The sequence below is a fragment of the Anser anser genome (genome assembly GCF_964211835.1).
Source record: "Anser anser genome assembly, chromosome: 1".
NCBI lineage: Eukaryota > Metazoa > Chordata > Aves > Anseriformes > Anatidae > Anser > Anser anser.
The window spans coordinates 177,688,028-177,709,841 of NC_139720.1; the positions used below are offsets into that span (position 1 = coordinate 177,688,028).

Genomic DNA, 21,814 nt, shown 5'->3' on the forward strand with positions numbered 1-21,814 from the left:
AATTTTAACTGAATTTTTCTGCCACTGTAGCTTATGAAATTCATACAGTTTTCACTATAACCACACCTCCTAGTTGGCAATCAGTTTTCTTACTTTGAAGGGGCTTCTTATACTTTCTTACTGTGTTGCTGTCAGTACTGGAGTTTCTATTTCTTTCACTCTTTTTTTTTTTTTTCCCCAGTCTATTTTCTTTCACTCTTATTGGTTCACCTGGGATTATGTCTCTTTTGATAAGAAATATCTGGCTCCCTCCACCTTAAACATAAATTACTGTGATTTCTGTTGTGAATGTCACTGGACAATCTGAAGTTTAGATTCATTTTTTACCAACATAGGGCATTATGGCTCCAGAAGCTTTGTTAATCCACACAAATGCTGCACAAATTCTGGGTACTATATGACTTTGGAGATGAAAGCTGCTTGTATATGGTAAATTTTAGATTTATTCTCTTTCTTTATGCTTACAGAAGTTTTTTTTTTTTTTTCCTGATTTCTATTCCTGAAACCTATTTTCTATATGCTTATAGGTAAAACAGACTTTGTGTTTATTTCCTTAATTTTTGTTAGTTCCATTAACAACTCTCTTTCATTTTTGTCATAGTACAGAAGTACCTAAGGGCTGAAAGATTCAGTAATATGTTGTTGACCACTGTTTTTTTTTTTTTTTATCATATTAAAGTATATAATTAACAGATATTTTCCTAAAGCTTATTCCCCCATACTTCTGCAAGTTTCATAGCTATTAGTGGTACAATACCAGACTCATAGTGAAGTTGCTAAATACAGCATCTCTATGCAAACAGTAAAAAAAAAAAGTTCATGTGGAAATAAGCACTGTAAACTTATAGGCCTTTTCCCTTCTGCCTGGAGGAGAGCAATCTCCTACTGCCTTATGCTAATTCCGCAGAGTTTCAGTAAGTGTTCCTTAGATATTAACCTTTTTTTAAGGGTGGGTGTAATCGTCAAAGATGGCCATTGCAGCTGGTGGGGATCCCTGGGATCTTGTTCACTGTCTTACCTCTTTAGCAGTTCAAGCACATTCTCCATTGTCACTAATTCTAGCTGCCTCTGGGTTTCCATTTTACAGATATTTTGGGGGCCACCTGCTGATTCTGTTTCTTCAGCTTTAATTGCAGTTCCTTCATTGTGTTCCGTGTTGGCAGCCTTTGGGTATCCGCATGGCTACTGACTAGGCCAGCCTTGGGCTGCCCATCTGAGACTGAATTTATTTCAGAAACATTTTTTCCCCTCTGGTTATGCTGTTTTGTCAATGATAGGAATTCCTTGAGGTTTTCTTCGATACACTGTATGTTCTTCTCTCAAAGCTCTTCACATTCACTTTTACTAAATCCCCAAAAAGATCACCGCAGGCTCACCTTGCCTTATTCAGATGGGCTTACAATTTCTGCATCCTGGTTTATAGTATTCCCTACACAATTTTATTCTCAGATTAAATACAGATGTGCAAAACCAAACCGGATTCTCCAGCTGAAAAAATTGAAACCTTTTCCATGGCCTTCTTTTGAAAATTTCCACCTCATTTTCTGAAAGCTTTTATTTTCCTCTACTTAAATAGAAGAACAAATTCTCACCAGTGTCAGTGACAAGCTATGATTCAAATTGACTAATAAAATGGATAAATGTCATCAACAATATCATGCTGCCCACCATAACTGACAAAAAGTTTCATTTTGTACTTAGTGGTAGATGTGGTAGAAGTGGTGTGGCTTTCCAGCTGCAGGCAGATAAACAGAATTTATGACTCCCACATAAGATCTCATTAGACAACTTGCAGCAGAATAGGATTGGCCAGGAGATTGTCAGATGATGTTCTGAAGAAGACACCACAATCTTGTCTTGGACCCAGCTCTATGACTCAGTCCTTAGGCAGTCAATGACATCCTTAAAGAGATGTTACAGCTGCAGCTGGAGCTGCTCTGAGATGTGTAGAATATGGCTTGGTCTCAGATGTAAAAAGAGTGTGATTCATACTTCTCTCCTTAGACACCAGGCCGTTCCCACATGCTGTTTTCTCTCTGAATTAACCTGGTCTTCAGCACTAGGAAGTGATTCCTAACCTAATAAGTGGCAAATAGAAAAAAAATAAAATGGCTTTTCTGGTGTGGAGAATGGGGACTTTTGAAAACTTCAAACTTTGATTATGAGAAGATAACAAATGTAGATAATGAAGTGTGCTGAAGATGGAATAGTTATTTTAGAACAATTGTTGCCCACTGACTGATCCATAAACAGTGGTTTATATATAGCTCTTGCCAAAAAATTATTTCTCACTCTTGTATTTTGGTCCCAGATGGAGACCAAAATGAAGAGTGTGTGTGTGTATGTGTGTGCAATTGACACTGGGCTTTCTGCCAGGACTCAGTTTGCAGGTGTTTCCTGTCTAGTTCTTTCTCAGCCAATAAATTGTAAGGGGTACTTCATGCAACCCCTATCCACTCCAAGACTCTCCAAGATGTCACTTGCTCAATATTAGTGGAAGCACTCCACGACCTAGAAGCAATTCAGACATGCATGGTGTGGTAAGAACAGCATGTTTATTTTCCTGCTCTAGACTGGTTTGATCAGATGAAGGTCTGCTCAGTAGCTACTCCAAAAGCCCTGATCATGTGATTGGTTTTAACTTCCATTCCTTCCCCCCCCCCCCCCCCATTCTCCCCCAAGTAATCTGTGACTGTTTACTCTTTTCTCGTTGGGTCTATTTTTGCTGATTTTTGAACATTACTTACCAATTTGGGATTACAGTAAGTCTTTTACATCCCTAAGGGGAATTCCTTCTTTTTCTCTTTCCAATATCTGAAAGTCTATCCCACTGCTGTTTTGCTAGGTTAGGCCAAGGACAGGGTTAGCTAACCACTCCTCCCCTTTCATTGTTTGTGGTGTCCAAAAGTTTCCTTCATCATTAGTTTAAACTCAGATCAGGGCAGATCATCTTAACATAAACTTCCTTAGATGTTTCATTTAAACTGACTACAATCAAATTAGTATTTGAAATCTGTGCTCCTTGAATATTACTAGCTGTATGTTTGTCTGCCTGTCAGTCTGTTGTTTACATTCCACCATTACTCAGGTGGAACAACAGCTGTCTGTTTCTGGAAGAGCTGGGAAAGATACGACTAAGATCACGTGCTCTGCATATACCATTGCAAAGAAGGACCTGGGCACCAAAACTGAACTGGGCTGTTCTAGATCAAAAGCAGAAATTATACTATTTCCACAGCTATTTCTGCACATAAATGGATATTATGACAGGATCAAGAGGGAAGAAGGGTGAAGTACTTATGAATATCTTCTTGTTTGTGCAGGGTAGTATGTATTTGTAGTTATGCTGTAGTGGACTGGAAAGAGCCAGCACATCTCCCTTTCATAATGTGCTTCTTTCATCTATGAGAATTCCAGGGGTAGATATATTCTGTGAGGTAATAAATGGGTATTATTTCTTTATTATCTACATGCACTATTTTGATTTTCCAGTCAGTGCACCCTCAGGATGAAGAGAAAGACCACCAGCAAACACCAATGAGACAGTGTGCTGATAGCTTTAAATAGAATTTGCAACGGGTAAGTAAACTTTGAGATGTCAGCTGCATTCAGTAAAGTCTGCACATTGATTACATCTCCGTAAATGTGGGATAAGTACAGAGTAAAGGTCAACAGATTAAATACGTAGTTTAATCAGCAAATTATGCAAATGAACACAAATGAAATATACCATCCAACTGTTAAGATCAGTAAAGCATGCAACTCTATTAGTGAAGTGTTTGAGTGTTGGCCGTCTTAAATATACACCCAATTTACTAAACTTCAGGAAATACAGTTGCTGGAGGAAACAGTTAAAAAGGTTTATCAGTCAAATGTGAGGACTGATCAACAATTATTTTAATTTAGCTATTACATTAGAATGTAATGTGAATTATTAGCAGAATTGGTGAAAATTGATGACAGCAACAACAACAAAACTGCATCTGAAGCTTTCTTCTCCATCACTGGAGGATGAATATCAATCAGTCAGTGGTGAGATAATACGACTACTTGAAAAATGCCGATCAATGAGGTGGAATTTACAGATACTCAACAACTACTGTACACGGCTCAAGTAACAAGTTCCCTCCCAGATCTTCACCTACATCAAAATCAGCAAAGCACTTAAGTACATGCATAACTTTAAGTGTAGGAGTAGTGTTATAGAAGTCCTCTGCTCACCTTCTCTTGCTGATACTATGGAAGTAGAGACCTCAGGGCTCAGTTGTGGTAATTACAGTTCATAGATACAAAAAGTGTCAGCCTCTGGAAGACTAGCAACCTAGAGAGACAAGGAGACAAGGGGGGAAAGGGGGGGGGGGGGAGGAATTATTATTCTCTCCATTTTATCTTTTCTTTTCTTTTCTTTTCTTTTCTTTTCTTTTCTTTTCTTTTCTTTTCTTTTCTTTTCTTTTCTTTTCTTTTCTTTTCTTTTCTTTTCTTTTCTTTTCTTTTCTTTTCTTTTCTTTTCTTTTCTTTTCTTTTCTTTTCTTTTCTTTTCTTTTCTTTTCTTTTCTTTTCTTTTCTTTTCTTTTCTTTTCTTTTCTTTTCTTTTCTTTTCTTTTTCATAATTATAATAATTAGGTTAGAATTTTTGGATTATATCCCAGATATCATTATACATATGAGTGGGCTTCAGAAGTGTCACAGTGTTAACATGAATGGACAGTGTTAATACCAATGAAGAATTGTTTATGTACTCAGAAATAATAATCAAAATTTGCAAAGAAATAGAATTTTTAGCTAGATAAAATGTTATAAAGCAGACTTTTTTTTTTTGTCTTGCCCGTTTTTGTAATATTTAAGTCACCATAACATGATTATGCCTGTTGGTGAGTAAATTACTTTTATTTAATGCAAGCAAATAGAATTATTTTACGAGACAAGAGGCCAAACCTGCATTAGTGTTTTAGTTTGGATTAGAAGTCTGCTTTTCATTTAATCGTTCCATGGTTCCCACTGAAATGGTTTGGTTTTATATCAAGTAAACTGTTGGAGCACACAGATGGATTTCTTCCAGATGAGACTCAGTTGAAGGATGTCCTTCAGAGACACACCTAATGCCTTCCTCCTGCAAATGAGCATTCCATTACAGAGAGCAGACTAAAACTAGTGTTTACTGAAGGAAAATGTCCCACACACTTTGCCCCCCCCCCCAGAAAAAAAAAAAAGAAAACAAAAAACAAAAAGCTACCCTGTATGTGCATCATGCAACTATTAGTTTCTCAGCACTGTTTTTCTTGCTTTAGAGCTTGTCTTCTATTGGTCCTTGCTTCTTGCTAACATACACATAATTACAGTGCACCAAAGCTTGATCTCCCTAATGGTGTGCATGCTTAAGACTGTGATAACTTATCTCAGTATGTTGGGATCTCTGAGCTTGACAGACAGTGCCTCTATATTGATGGTTGGTGAAAGAGGGAAAATATCTTTTTCTAGGAATGTGTTCTGATGATTTTATATCAGCCAAAGAGTCTTCCATGCAAAGGAAGCCAGTACTGTCACGTTAATATAGGATTAGAGATATCTGTACTTCTGAATAGATGTAGATTGGCTAGTGCTTGCACAGGATTGCAACTAGATACCTAAGATGTAGAGGACATCTTTCCTTCTCTCCCTTTTCTCCTCTGCCTTTCACCTTTTCCTTCTTCTGTTAAATTCTTGAGGCAAAAAAATTATGCAGCTGAGTCAATGAAATATTGTACACAACAGACAAGTTAAAGATTGCCTATATGTAGACATGTACAATTATTACCAAGTATTTAAATCAACATTTAAATTCCTAATGCTGGAATTTCAGTACCTAACATTTGTTAGTTGGGGATTTTTGCTTGATGACACAACTGAAAAAAAAATGCAGACACAACTAAAAGGTAAATTACAACTTTCTATTGGAGATATATTTTATTTACAAAAACAATCAGTTACAGTATTTACACTGCCATTATCCTTCAGCAATGATAACAGATCAATGTTTTACAATTTCCCTTTTTCCTCTCTTTCTCACCCTCTCTTTCTCCCCTTCTCTTTTTTCCTCCTCTTTTTTTTTCCTTCCTTCCAGAAGGAGAATAAATATTCTATAATATTCACATCTTTTATCTCAAATAGTTCCCTAAATACACAAAGATTAAATTATTTGGTTTTGGTTATGTAACCTCATGTCAATATGTTAAAATGAGAAGCTACCTCCTCATAAATTGCTTGAAGCAGTGCTTTGGACAAAAAATTCATGATGATGATAGATATGGTTTGTCATCCTGAATAGTCCTGTTTAAGTCTTGTCTCTACAGAAAAGAATCTTTACAAGCATCTTATCTCATGTTTCTCTCTCTCTCTCTTTTTTTTTTTTCCCCTCATGGAAGTATTAGAACAAGTCCGAAGGAGGGCCAGAAAGACAATAAAGGTACTGGAACACCTCTTCTATGAAGACAGGCTGAGGGAGTTGGGCTTGTTCAGCCTGGAGAAGAGAAGGCTCTGGCGAGACCTTATAGTGGCCTTCCAGTACCTAAAGGGGGCCTACAGAAAAGCTGGGGAGGGACTCTTTGTCAGGGAGTGGAGTGATAGGACAAGGGGTAATGGCTTTAAACTAAAAGAGGGTAGGTTTAGATTAGATATAAGGAATAAATTCTTCACTGTGAGGGTGGTGAGGCATGGGAACAGGTTGCCAAGTGAAGTTGTGGATGTCCTGAGCCTGGAAGTGCTTAAGGCCAGGTTAGATGGGGCTTTGAGCAACCTGGTCTAGTGGGAGGTGTCCCCGCCAATGTCAGGGGGGTTGGAACTACATGATCTTTAAGGTTCCTTCCAATCCAAATCATTCTATGAGTGTATGTTTCAGAAATGACAACTCCACCTGCTTCCTTCCATCAAACCACACCTACTTATCTTCATGCATCAAAAGTATATAAACAGTAAAAGAAAGGCAAACAAAAAAATGATAGCGTGCTGGTAGCTAGAAAAACAGTTTGTAATGCAGTGATCACACAGGAAATGATTAGGGCTAGCCAAGCAGCTCAAAAACTATACATATGTAATAGCCAAGTGCTGCCAGTGGAAACTCTGCAGTCAGGGCACTGCACAGCCACGCCATAGTAGTCAGAAGTGATGTGTTACATCCAGCACATCAGGTGTGTTTGTGGTAAGGTAGACAACCAAAATAAGCATGCATATCTTGTCAGCAACAAAGTGTACTTTATGAGGAGAGAGCTTAGACAAAAGACTACGCTTTTACATGTTTTAGTATATTTTTCCCGTTTAAACAAACAAAACAAACAAAACAAAAACAACAAACTTGAGTAGGTTATAGTGAAAATCATATATTTACAGAGCTTTCTGAGGACTGTATTTTATGTGTGTCAGACCTGAAAAAATAACATTTTATGTGCTGCCATAGATGCTATTCACTAGACCTCATTGAAACTTTTAAATACTTAAAGAGGGCTTATGAAAAAGATGGAGAGCAACTTTTTTGCCCAGGCAGATAGTGATAGGACAAGGGGGAATAGTTTTAAACTAAAAGTGCAGAGAGTTTGAATAGAGGTTAGGAGGAGATTCTTCACTCAGAGAGTGGTGAGGCAGTGGAACAGGTTGCCCAGAGAAGCTGTGGATGTCCCATCCCTGGAGGTGTTCAAGACCAGGCTGGATGAAACCCTGGACAACCTGATCTAGTGGATGGCATCTGCGCCCATGTCAGGGGTGTTGGAACTAGATGATCCCTTCGAACCATTCTATGATTCAGTCAGTGATTCTATGTAGTACATTTATGTACCTGTCAAGGTGCCAGCAGCAGGTGGCTGCAGGGCTCCTCTGTGAGGAGAGGCCAGGGCTGCCCCATGCTGGACACAGTTGGTTCCAGCTGGCTCCAACAACTCCACTACAGGCCATGGCTGGGCCTAGCAGCCAAGATGGTGGCACCTTGGGGAAAATGTCTTAAAGAAAAGGTAGAAAATGCTGGAGAGGAGGAGAAGGGGGCTGGGGGTGGGGGGAGGTTGTGGGGTGGAGTGGTGAAATAAGGGTCAGAGGAAACACTGAGGTCAGAGAAGAAGAAGGTGATCTGGGCACCAAACCAGAGATTGTCTATAGTCTGTGGGAAAGACTTGTGCCAGAACAGGGGAAAAGTGGAGGAAGGAGAAATGAAATTCTCCATCCCCTGCACCTCTCAGGCTGAGAGTACAAGAGTGGAGTGAACAACTGAAGTTGAGCCTGGGAAAGGGGAAGAAGGCAAAGTATTGTTTTTGTGTTTGTCTTTTTGTTTCCCCCTACATTAATTACTAATGATATATTTATTTTAACACATAATACACTAGGTTAATTTTTCCCAAGTCAAGTCTCTTTTGACTGCAACTGTGACTAGTACAATTGCTCTGTCTTTTTCTTGATTCATGAACTTTCTCATTCCTGTCCTTATTTTCTCCAGGTGTCCCATTGGAGGTGTGTGGAAGGAGTGAGCAGCTAGAGGGGGCACTTTGGTTGTTAGCCATGGCTAAACCATCACAGACCATCTCAGAACCAAGCAATTAATAGAGTTACACTAGTTAAAGTAGGTATCATAGAATCACATAGGTTGGAAGAGACCTCCAAGATATCAAGTCCAACTGTTAACCTAGCACTGCCAAGTCTACCACTAAACCATGTCCCTAAGCACCACCACTGCATATCTTTTGAGTACCTCCAGTGATGGTGACTCAACTACTTCCCATGGCAGCCTGATCCAATGCCTCACAACACTTTCAATAAAGAAGTTTTCTAACATCCAGCCTGACTTCCCTGGTGCATCTTGAGATCATTTCCACTTGTCCTATCACTTGTTGCTTAGGAGAAAAGACCAACCCCCACCTCACTACAACCTCCTTTGAAGTAGTTGTAAAGAGTAATAAGATCTCCCCTGAGCCTCCTTTTTTCTAGGCCATCAGTGTCTTGTAACTCACAGAGGTGCACACATGCATTTTATAAGCACACATTAGTAAGTAATGTTTAACATTTATTATTTGTTCTAAAGGTGCACAGTCACAACACTGAGAAATAATCATTTGAAATAATGTTTTCTTTTACATGAAGAAAATATGTTGACACTCACATTTTCATGACCATCAGATTGTGCTGTCTGTTCCAGGGTATGCTGTTGCCTTAAAAATGCTTCCTCTGGAACATAAGTGGGTTTTCAATACAAAATGAGTAAATAAGTAAGTAACATTAAGGACCACAGGAACCCAGAGTTATAGGTAAAGAAATATGAATCCATTATGTATGTGAATCTATAAGTGTATAAATTATTTATTAAAATATGTTCTTTGCAACTATAGATCACTTGGCTTTGATGAAGAGTCACCAGACGGTTTTTGTTGGATCCATGACTCCCTTAAGAGCTGCATCAGGGTAAGGTTTAGGCATCACCTTGTTTCTGTCTGTTGCCCTCACTCTAGAGCTTGTCCTAGTTTTAGTCTCTTGCCATCTCTTGAAAAATTTTGCATTTTTAGGAACATTTATCATCACTCTGCACACTTCCACATCTAGCTTATGGTATCTGTCACAGTGAAAGCAAAGCAGGGTATACAAAATTCAGGGGAAACAAACAAACAAACAAACCAAAACAAACTTTGATTTTAAGCAGAAGTCTTTGGATAAATAAAAAATATTTTTATAAATGTTATTATATATATAATATATATATTATTATAAATATTATAAATATTTTATAATTTATAAATATATAAATATTTTATAAATATTTTTATAATTTATAATATTTTTATAAATAAAAAATTCATTTTTTGAAGAGCCCTTTGAAATATCCTCAGTGCCTTTCTCAGTTCAAAGATTCTGCTTCTTTTGCCATATTACATACTTTATTTTTCATTTCAGGATTTTTCCCATGGATGAGTAGTTAGACAAATTGGCCAGTCTGTCCTCGAGTAAGCTCATGAAAGACTCTTGCTTTACAAAAATACAGTCAGGAGTCATGGTGGTAATTCAAAATAAATAATTTGAAGTGATCAATTGTGTGGTTACTGCATGAACTCTCAAAATGGATGTTAGTAGCTCATTGCCCATGATACAGTCTTGTTTTGAATATGAGACTTGAGGTGCCTTTTTAACACTCTGTAGATATTTTCTAGAAACCCCATTCTCATACATGAAAATGGACAGAGATAAGCATGAAAGAATGCTGTAACAACAAAAACAACGATAGTAGTAGTAGCAGTAATAATAAATGTTCACATAATAAATAGCATTTCAGTTTTGACACACATGCAGACAAATAAAATACAATCCATCAAGTTATTTCTTTATTATTACATTGCTGGGGTTAGTGAGACATGCTTAAGTGACGCTTTTTTCCTTAAATGTCAAGGAATAAATATTCAGGAGGGGAAATCTTTTTAACATAAATAGATGAGAGAATACACCAGGAAAGAGAAAATAGTACTTGCTTTCACCTTGGTGTAGGTTAAAATGCAAAATAAAAGTCTCTGAAGATTTAGACTCAGGTCAATCTAATCCTTTATGTATGAAGTTAGATAAAGTTGAATGCCATAAAAGGATTATTTTAAACTCTGACAAAACTTAAACTGGCAAAATATGCATACGTACACATGCATACATACATACATATATAAATATATATGTAGATGTGATAGAAAAGGATTTCACTAGAGGAATGGTAATTTGACAGATTTTGACCTGTTAGATATGATTTAAGAAGTCTGGAAGTATAAGTCCAATTCTTGATCAAGCATTCAGTCAACTGTTCGACAAAGATTCTTAGCATATGTCTTTCTCCCTTTATTTGCCTTTGTAACTTTCCTGCCTTATGCATTAAATTTACATTGTTCACTTCTTCTTACTCATTTCTATGTCTGCTTCTTGTTCCCAGTTTCATCTAGTCCACTGACTTTTTTTTTTGTTTGGTTGGTTGTTTATTTTTTCTTTCTGAGGTCTGTCCAAGGCAAAACATAACCTGCTGAGATGCCATTCTCAGAGGCATCATAGAGAACAAACTGACATTATCTACCTTCTGATTCAAGCAGAGATTGGTATTATCCATCTGTTCCAGTCTATTGAGTATTGGGAAAGTAGGTGTGCCTTATGGACCCATATTTCCTTATGAGCAGCCCAATAAACAGGGGAACATTTGGATGCAATAACCTTTGACTTTGTTTCCTTAATCTCTTTGTGACTGTGTGTGCTTCTGGAAGGACAGCAAAGCAGCGTTGCAGCATACAGACTACAAATGAGGTACGACTTCGTGCAACCCAAGTACGCATCCTTAGGGATTCACGCAGATGCGGCCACTCATTGCTGTATGTGCTGTCCCTTTAACCAGAATGGAACATCTCTTGCACACACAAGCCAAATTGGCTTTGTAGCAATGTTTGTTATGGAAGCAAGGTTCGTGTGTGCATTTGACTGTGCATGTGGATGTCTCTTCTCTGTTCCTGTAGCTTTTTGAATCTATTGATTTTAGCTAGATTTGACAGAGCAGTAGAGGTCTCAAAGATAATTAAGTGCCAGTTCCAGCTTCTTGCACTTTTCTCAGTTAGCAGCTGGTATCTCTTTGCTCTCTATTCTAATTTGCCATCCAAACTATGCTAACTGCTTTAGTATTCAGAGAAGCTTATAAGCAGCCACAGTTTGAACAGAAATTCCTGTTGGTTGATTTTATGGAAAGCCCCAAATGCTACTTCCAAAGTACTCTGTGGGAGAGGAATGCAAGGAGAGGAAAAAAAATAATATTAAAAAAAATGTTGCTTTGCTCTAGTGCTTGAGGTGATCAGCTTAAAAATGTTGAGGCTCCTGAGCACTGTCAATCATTTGTCTGGCTACGCTGTATGTGGCAGTCTGCCTTTTGCTACCCTGTCTATGTGTTCTAGAGAGAAGGGGAGCAGAGTGCTTTTGTTTTGTACTCATATGTACTATAACTGATCCTCGAGACTATTATTCTATGTAACGCAACTTTATTGTTACAAAAAAACAGTTTCAAAGTTACAATATCTCATGGCCATTTTTTCTTTTTTTATTTCTCCAGAAAAAGAAGCAGTGACATGAGGGAGTAATACAACCCAAAAAGTAATCTAGAAAGTCTGTTGGAAGAAAAAAAAGAAATGGAAGGCTTTCAAGAGCTGCCTGAGGAAAGAGCAACACAGACGCCTGCAAGTGAAAGCAGGAGTATGACTGAATATTTTTCCCGTTTTAGGAAATGCTTTAGCTTTAGGATTGAAACCAACATTTGAATTGTTGATGCTGTTTAGGCACAAGGAAATTGTCTGTGTATTTATTAATTGATTAGAAAAGTAGTTATGCAGACTTCTGGATTGCCAGTTTGGACAGTGGGTGGCTGATACTGTCATACAGGCTACTTATGTATTTCAGAAGTATGTAAGAGAACTACAACATAAGCATACCCACAGGTAATTTCATAATACTTGTGCTAGCCTTTTTATAAAATGATGACAGAGGGATAGATCAAGAATTACTGAGACCCATAAAAGGAAATTGTGGAAATAGGAACGATAATGTAGCACAGAATGAGAGACGTCTTAAATCATATGACAGAAATATGACAATTGGAGAGTGTTTCTAGAATTATACAAAAGGTACTTTCTAATTTAAGTAAGATTATATAAATATGGTTATTTTTGATGGAAATATTTCTAGAAAAGAGAAGTAGCATAAATAGGAAAACAACAACAACAAAAACTGTTGAAAATGACTACATGAAAAAAGAAATGACTGGAAGGCATAACTTCCAAAAAGTCAAAGTTTGGTATTGTCATGGGGTATGGCTGGAGCTACCATTCTTTGGTAATACAGCTCAGCAGCACAGAGTTCAGGGGGAAGGGAATAAGAATGTGAATTCTGAATCAAAGGAGAGAGAAAAGAGGAATAGGAAAAGAAGGAGGGAATGTGGTTACAAGGAGGTACATTGCAAGACATGGTTTGTAACGTTATGCCTGGTTGTAAGCTGCTGTAAGAAGTAGCATTGTCTTGGGGGTCAGAGGGGTGGGTGAACACCCACTTTGCAGTTTTCACCTGAAGTGAAGTCTCAATGCTCCAAGCCACTTTATCTTCTCTTATTTCCCATCTCTCTTGCTTGTTTTGTTTGATGATTGTATTTTTTTTCTATTTAATAAAAGTCAAAGAATCATAAATGAATAAATAATGGAAGAGTCAGCCTAAAGTCTTCAGAATAAATTGTATACTGAGAGCAGATGAAAGACTGCCATATTTACTACATATTTACAACATCAAGTTTTTTTCTGAATCACAGGACCAGCCACTACAGAAAAAATGTAAAAAAAAGGTATTTAAATCCTTAGTCAGCCCCACGTAGAATCACGTCAAAACAAATCCAAAGTATCTAAGGCTCTTTGTAGCTCCTTTAAGTTATTGCCAACACATAAGCTCTACTGTTCTAGATAAAATAAATAAAAAATAAATATATAAATAAATAAATATATAAATAAAACGATCTCAGCAATAATAATCAACAAAATTAAAAAGGGCAAGAAACTCAACTGATGTAATTCATCATTTAGCTCTACAATTAGCTCAATTAGCTCTACACACTTCTACATACTGACTAAAGCTTTTGAAGAATGAAAAACAAAGATTGAAATGCTTGCTATGGTGTTTAATCTGAAGGTAGGAGCTAAATTTAATGAAACAGCTCTATAAAAATTAGAGTTAAATTTAAAAAATATAGCCTAATTATAACAAAATCCATTCTTTTTTCCTCCTTTTCCAGATAGAATTTTGTGGACCATGATCTTCCTCTTTAAACTATTCAATGTATTTTTTCTTTGAAGAAATGGTTTATCATTTCTTAGAAAATTTGCTCCTTTACTTCAAGCAATGACATGTATTTTTACAACTTCAATAATAATGTGTATTTAATATTTGAGTTTACAGGTGTGTTTTTATCATATGAATTTTAGAAAACAGGATAATTTTGTAAAGGTGGAAAAATCAGATATGCTTATTTGCCAGTGCAAAACTGTCATTATAAACTGAATCCATTGTAGAAAATTTGGTCTCTAGAGAACCATGGAGACCTTTTCAAGAGGAACTCAAAGTAGCATACAAAAGGACAGACTTGTAGTACCATCTCTGAACATGAAATATTCTACAGCAATTTTAAACATGCACAGTATACATCGCATGAGTCAGCCATATGAAATGAAACCCAAATATGAATTCCAATATAAAAAGTGCCTTTAAATAAATGACTGCACTAAACATTACAGAGGTGATGAGACATAATATGCCAAAGCAAACGTGGTGCACTCATTATGAGGAAAAGTGCTGAACAGGCTCTAGAATGAGCCATCTAAAAGGTTCAAACTTCTATATCTTATTTTCTCTATCTCTTCCTCCTTTATTACTTGCTTTCTTGACATGCTATAGCATAAAGTCAGAATAATTAATGAAATGATTCCAGAAAACAAAGCAAAAACCCTAACATTTGCAAATATAAGTCTTGTGTCTAGGTAATTAATTTGTCACTGAAGCCCATTTCCTATGTAAGAGAGAACATAAATTCTCGATGAGTAATTTTTTTCAAAGACTTCCAGCAGAGGATAGGAAAGACACAGTAAAATATAGGCAGGGTGTCACTACATATTTAACAACAGCAAAAAAAAAAAAAAAAAAAAATTAAAAAAAATGCAAATATGGGTGGCGGAGGGCCATGAAATTTATTAGCAGCTTAGCATATCTATATCTGAAACCCAGACTGACTCCATTCTGGAGTGTAAGAGGTGACCGCTAATTTTTGTAAGAGTTCTCACACAGGACCAGAATTCTCATTTTCAGGTGCAACATAAAAATCACTCTGATAAGTCCCTATTAGCTTGGTCATGCCACTCTCCAGAGTGGCCAGAGAGTGTATTTGGAGGAAAGTAGTCAATAAGGGCTGCTACAGACTTTGTAGTTGTGTTTGTATAATTTTCTGTTTTAAAAATCCCTCATATCATCTCTTGATTGAAGGAGCACTGAAATTATACAATACACAATCTGACTATGTAACATTTCTGGTGCTAATTATTAATCATTTGATAACAAAAAGTGTAGCTTTTAAAAGCTGATCCAGTTTCTTATTCTGATACACTTTTTACCTCATGTCATTTCTCACTCTAGACTACAGTACCAGAAATGTGCATATTTTGGAGCACATTTGCAGACAAAGCAGGCACCACTTAAACACAATTTAGTACACTTTTTTATGAAATCTATTTAGAAGTTACAGAAATTAATAAGGAGTTACAGTCTTCCTAGAGATTGTAAGCAGTTCATGATAAATTCTAAAGGAAGATTAAAATAAATAAATAAATTAAAAGTCTATATGAAAGCTATTGTTTTCTGTTCAGTTCAGTTCTAATTGTTGGGAAAAGGTAGACTATGTAAGTACCCACCATGTTTTCTTCAAATGAATCTATAATTATCTGTACTGGGCATGTGCCACAGGAAAGTCTACTCCCTGGGATTATGCTTATGTCACTGATGTATCTAGTGTCAGAGTTTTTACTTTGCTAACCTCAGCAGCACTTTGCAGTACTGTAAGAAGGGTAGATTAAGAAGAAACATTGCAATGACCATTTACCATTGGCTGCAAGTTGTTGTACATAAGAGACTGGAATTCTTTGTAGGCAGAAGAAAGCGTTAAAGGACAGCATAGTGCAATTTAGAAATTGTTTGCTTCTTGTTTACTATTCTCTTTTAAAACATATCAAGTATATTCTTTATCTCCTGGGCTTTCTTATCTTGTCTGTATCTCTCTACAAATGTGTGCAGCTCCTTGCAGCAAAGCTTCCTGCTATCAGTAACAATGTTGCACTTATCAGTGAAATCCAGTTTATGAACATGGATATATATTCTTTTTATGTATGTGTATATTTATTTGTGAAGCAGAGGTACCGTGTAACTTCAGCTTTTAATGCCAAGCCTTTCATCTGTCAGTTGCTTCCTGATGACAAAAAGAAGGAGCACACAGAAACGTCTGCTTCTTTCCAGAAGAAAACAAAGCCACAGAGACTGTATTAGATCAAAACTGTAAAAGAAGAAAACTGCTTTTGCTTGTTTTGTTGGTTGGTTAAACTGTTTAGCAAAAATCCTACTTGCTTCATTCTTCCTCTATTGGAACAACAACATGCTTCTTCATCTGGGATATCTTTCTTCATAATCTTATACAAAGCTTTCTCTTTCTCTTTTCTTTCTTTCTTTCTTTCTTTCTTTCTTTCTTTCTTTCTTTCTTTCTTTCTTTCTTTCTTTCTTTCTTTCTTTCTTTCTTTCTTTCTTTTTCTTTCTTTCTTTCTTTCTTTCTTTCTTTCTTTCTTTCTTTCTTTCTTTCTTTCTTTCTTTCTTTCTTTCTTTCTTTCTTTCTTTTCCTTCCTTCCTTCCTTCCTTCCTTCCTTCCTTCCTTCCTTCCTTCCTTCCTTCCTTCCTTCCTTCCTTCCTTCCTTCCTTTACATCATTGGAGACACTATAGATAGGGTGTAACACTCTCCAGACCACATTAAGAAACTAAATTTACTTTTTTGTTGTTTGGTCTCTTCTATGAGTGACATAATTTACAGGAAAATAGATGAGAAATAAGTATCATTTTCTAGGAACAGATTAAATCCACACTGTGGATTTTGTCTCTGAGACTAAAAGTTTAACTTCCACAACTGTACTAGCATGTTATCAACTGTTAAATCTGCAAATACTAATCCTGAGATATACATTTTTTTAACTACAGTACAGGAGATGACTTGTACTACAAGAAAATTTAAAAATAAATTGCTTGAGAAATTTCAAAGAGTGACAAGAAAATGAGTAGATAAAATGTGGAAAAAAAATCCTATACTTCTATTTTCATATAAATGTAAATGAGTTTATCCAATAATAGGGTTGTTTTTAGAAATCATTTTCTCTTGGCTGCATTTGGGTAAGACAAAGGTATTATTTTGATGAGATCACTATAAACCAAACCACAGGGTCAGAAAGATGTATTTTTAAGAACAAGACAGCAGAAAATGATAAGGTCCTAAATACCATCTAACCTTAAGTCGTACTTAAAAGGAGGTATAACTTAACTTATGGATTTGGTTTATTGAGGATTGATGTTAAATTCCACAAGCAAAGGTAAAAGGATATGAAACTCTTATTTAAATAACAGTGGATCTAGAACAAGAAAATCACTGACATGCAGAGACTTCGTTCAGAAGTCTTTGGTTAAGCCCATTTTAATGATTTAATGATTCTTAATGTTGTTACAGATATTCTTGCTGTTGGCAAAACTGAGAAGAGATGTACGCATTTTTGAATGTTACCCTCTGTGTCACTGTTTTCTTGTTTCATCACTGTTTATCTGCAATATATATTTCAACAAAAAACTAAGACTCAGTATAAGACTATACTACCTGGCTTTGACTTTCCTTTCCTGGAAATCCACTGAAGTCAATATATATTCACGACCTAATCCACCAGAGCATGTGATTACCTTCATGTGCTCACATCCAAGGTAGTATTCACATGCTTCAAGTTAAATTGTGTCTGTCTTGACTTTTGAATAATTAAGAGTAAAATTTGAAGTATTCATTAAATAAAAAGAATAAACATCTTCAGATTTTGACCCCATCAAGCTTGCTTGTGACAACTTTGACAATCTTTTTGTTTTACAAATATTGGCACCCTGAAAAAGAACAGCCTTATCAGTAGCTAGTGTGGGAAGAAGTTCTTAGTTGATTGTGAGGTAATTTCAACATACTGAAATATCTTAAATTGCTATTTCTTTGTCAATGCAGTCATTCTTGCTTTGTGTGCTTTGTCTACATATTTTTTATGCAAGTTTATAGGGCAGGAAGGAATACGCTTATGGATAACATTCTTTTATGGACATTCCTCATGCATCACATCAGAAAATAATGGTAAATAGCCACATGTAATCATAACTCTTCATGTACAGTAATCAAAGTTGGAACCATATGCTGACATATGCACTTGATTACAAGTAAATGCTAATTACATTTCAGATTAATTAATATCAGATCATGTAATCTTCCAGCTGTGTTCTTTCAATGAAAAGGCTCACTGAAACCCCCATCTGTAATTCCAGGAACTGTATCTATATTCATTGATCTAGATTATTGGGAATGGGATCAGTTTAAATTCAGAAGAAATGGACATCTTGATAAGTGATGTTTGTTTGATTGATTGATTGATTGATTCATCTCTGAGATTCAGATTTGCATTAAACCCTGAGGAAAATGCCAGTTGTAAAAGCTCTCACTTCAGTTTTATTTGCAGTTTATATCAACAGACTGGAATGCCATAACCTTTTTGTACCACACACTCCATAAGCTCTTGCTCTCCTGTCACTGAGTTTAGTACAGTTAAATTTGTTCATATTTTCTACATACTGACATACAGTAAACATTCTGTAAAATTTCAACACTTTCAGCTGGATTCTCATTAAATAGTTTTAGTTTTTTTTTCATCAGTGTTTAACTTCATCAGCTTTAAGTGTGTTTCTGATTTACAACTGTTTGCAAAAAGAACCGAATGAAACCTTCATACCATGCTTTTAGCTTGCTAATGTGCTATCTACACATCTTTCAAGAAAGATTTCTCTTTACAGGATCACGAGACACATAATGTCTTCTATTTCCTTTACTCAGTAAGTCTCCAAGGAACATATAAAATAAACTAGAATTCCTCAAAGAATAACATCTTTTGGCAGCACAAGCATTCTGAGTGGTCTGCTGCACAAAATAAGCAGTAATCAACATTTTTTAAGGTTTATTAGGGTGTGTTCATCCTGTAAATAGAAACTTTTTTTGCCTGTTATGACTAATTATTTTGAAAAGTCCTGCAAATGTTTTGTCCGCTACTAATAAAAAAAATATAAAAATAAAAAAAGAGATTTCTTTACAGTAATCAGTGATATTGAATAATGTCCAAACCAATTTTCTTGTCCTCTGAAACATGAATGTTTGTGGATCTATAACCACACTATGATCTATTTGAAACTCTCCAACTAACACTAATTTTGTAGTAACATGGTTTGAAGGTTCTCTATCTTGAGGCCTCTGTTTAGTGCTTAGTAATGCCAAGACTACCTATATCTACTGTTCTGACAAAGTAGTGTTATTTTATACCTCAATTCTGCAGACTCATTCAGTATATACCTTCACTGCCTCACAACAAGTCTTTCTTCATGATTTGTCAGCTTATATGCTCATAGAAACATTTTCAAGACTTATTGCAGCATCCAGCAGTTTAGGTGGTGTTGAGCTTCGTTGCTGTGTTTGCTGTGCTTATATAGCAATACTTTTCATGCTAACTGTTTGCTGAGAATTGCTGTATATCATATTGACCTGTAGGACTCTCCCTCATATGTAGTATTTACCCATTTACCATCTGTGTGCTGTGACACTTTCCCAAACTGTTAGAATACAAGTACCACAAACAGTTCCTGAGAGGAGAAAGCTAATCAGCTGAATCTTCTGCTTAAATCTTAGAAATAAAAGGCTGTAACAGTAGCACCATTTTATAAATGTCCTTTCCAACTAGCGTTCAACCAACCTTTTGGGTGCCACACATCAAGTTTTCAAAAACAGTTTTCAGAAGGACAGAATATGTTTTTGCAATATACTAGTAACTCATGAGAATATGATTTTCTTGAATATACAAAAAATGTCTTAAAATGATTCTCAAGGGCTTTATAGAGGATGTGTAGGACAAGCATTGCATTCCTAGGCACACTTGGAGACTGCAGTTTGCTGCAGAATAGATGCATGGTCTACTTTTTTCTATGGTTTTGCCTGGGTCTTTGTGTTTGCACTCACAAGTATGAGTTGGAAGCAAACAAACAACCAAACCAAACCAAACCAAAAAAACAAACAAACAAACAAACAAAAACAAAACACAAAACTTGTGAGATTGCCTGTGATAAAATTAATGCATATATCGGCGTACTTAATTACATAATTGACAGGTAATTAGGTAAAGGTAATTCAGCACTAAAAAATTAATATGTCATCTGTATCTACAACTGATTCATCTTGCAGTTGATTGTGAATGCCAAATTAAATTCCAATATTAAAATTTTGGCCCTATGGACATATATTTGCGATATAAAGTGCTAGCAGTCAGAATAAATAACAACAACAAGAACAACAATAAAGCCCCTTACAGCTATTTGAAAGTTATTTAAAGTTATTGTATTAATTTCTGGCTACCACATTAGCAGAAAGATATTGACAAACTGGATGGCTTTTAAAAAATAACCAGTGAAGGGACTGATTTAAAAGTGAAGATTAAGAGGTAAATCTGTACAGCCTGTCTGAGTAATGACTAAGGTGAGCTGAAAGAGTAGATTATGCTAAACTCTTTAGGCACAGTCATGTGCTGTACCAGAAAGAATTTAGGAAAGACTTTTAATCTTTTGGAAGTTCAGTTCTTTCTGACTGTACAGGGGAACAGAGCAAACTGTCTCATGTTGAAGATATTGACCTGCACAGTTTCCAGCCTTCCTTTTTCTTATCACTTCTTTAAGAATGATATGCAAATGTCTCTGTTGCAAGGGCTCGAGAACAAAGTAGCCTTCATCCACTTTCCACATTCTTTGTGAAATATGTTTAAACAGAATATGTAGTCTGGATGGCAGAATCAAATGTATTTTTTAAGCTCATCTGGAGTTTTCCAGTAGTGGGAATTCACATCTATCTCAGTGGATCTCTTCCTGTTTTAATTTCTATGGTTTTAAGAAGATCAGTGTAGAATAATTTTCTCATGAAATTTCTATATTTTCATGTAAAGAATATTCTGGTATTCAGGGACCTAGGTGAGAACAAAACAAAACAAAACAAATGAACAAACAAACAACCACAAACTTCAATGACATTGAAACATATAACCGATATAATTTTAACATATTTACATTTAAAGAATGGAGAAAAACACAATGAAATGAGGAAGCTGAAACAAAATAGTCCTGGTTTATGTCATTTTAAAAGTTAACTGTGCTCATAAAAGTGTTGGTTAAAATTTTAATTTTATACAAATTCCTGCAAGAGAAATACAGTTAGAATATGCAGAAATCTGCCTTTGAAACCTGTTCTATTTAATTATTGACTTTCTTATTTGCTTTGTAAATCTTGATGGGGCAATGAGGAGAACAGAGAAAAGAAGATAGTCAAAGAATATCAACAAGTTGCATATCACTCCTTAAGGATTTGAATATAGCACTTATAATGGACTTTAAAGGATGCTACGGAAGCTATGGATTTATTTATTTATTTAATCATAGAAAATAATTCTTAGAACATTTCTTTGCATCATATGTAACATTTTCAATGAACGTTTCCTATAGCACAAAGCACCTTTTAAAATGACAGCAGACCCTTTACTAGCTGTAATTAAAAGAATAAGTGGATGTTAGCTTTTCTAAATATAGTCACAAAACATAGGAAAACAAGAGGTAGAGAACAAAAGGGGGTGGGGGGGAAAGGATGTTATTCCTGAGTAACTTTAGTGGAAGCATACATCAAATATGGATTCGTTACAGCATAAGATTTTAAAGATTCTTTTAAAGAACCATAATTTTGAGTTTTCCTGACATTTTTTCTTATTATCTATTGTGAGAGAAAGGTGGGAGAAAATACCTTCATGGCTGAGAAAACTGAACAGATTGTTCAATGGGAGAAATAGAAATGATCATATACCCCTGGAATGTAATTCTTTCTGTATATCTTCATTTTATCTTAAGCCAAATTTTACATGCTTTCTCTACCTAATA

At 35.8% G+C, this 21,814-nt stretch overlaps 1 long non-coding RNA gene across 1 annotated transcript; it reads left to right on the plus strand.

Annotated features, from left to right (window-relative positions):
- Positions 1-2,461: 2,461 nt before the first annotated feature.
- LOC310892828 lies at positions 2,462-8,914 on the plus strand. The gene is made up of 4 exons (XR_014578500.1): positions 2,462-2,540; positions 3,493-3,579; positions 6,402-6,442; positions 8,453-8,914. It is a non-coding gene; the product is annotated as an uncharacterized lncRNA (long non-coding RNA).
- The last annotated feature ends 12,900 nt before the right edge of the window (positions 8,915-21,814 follow it).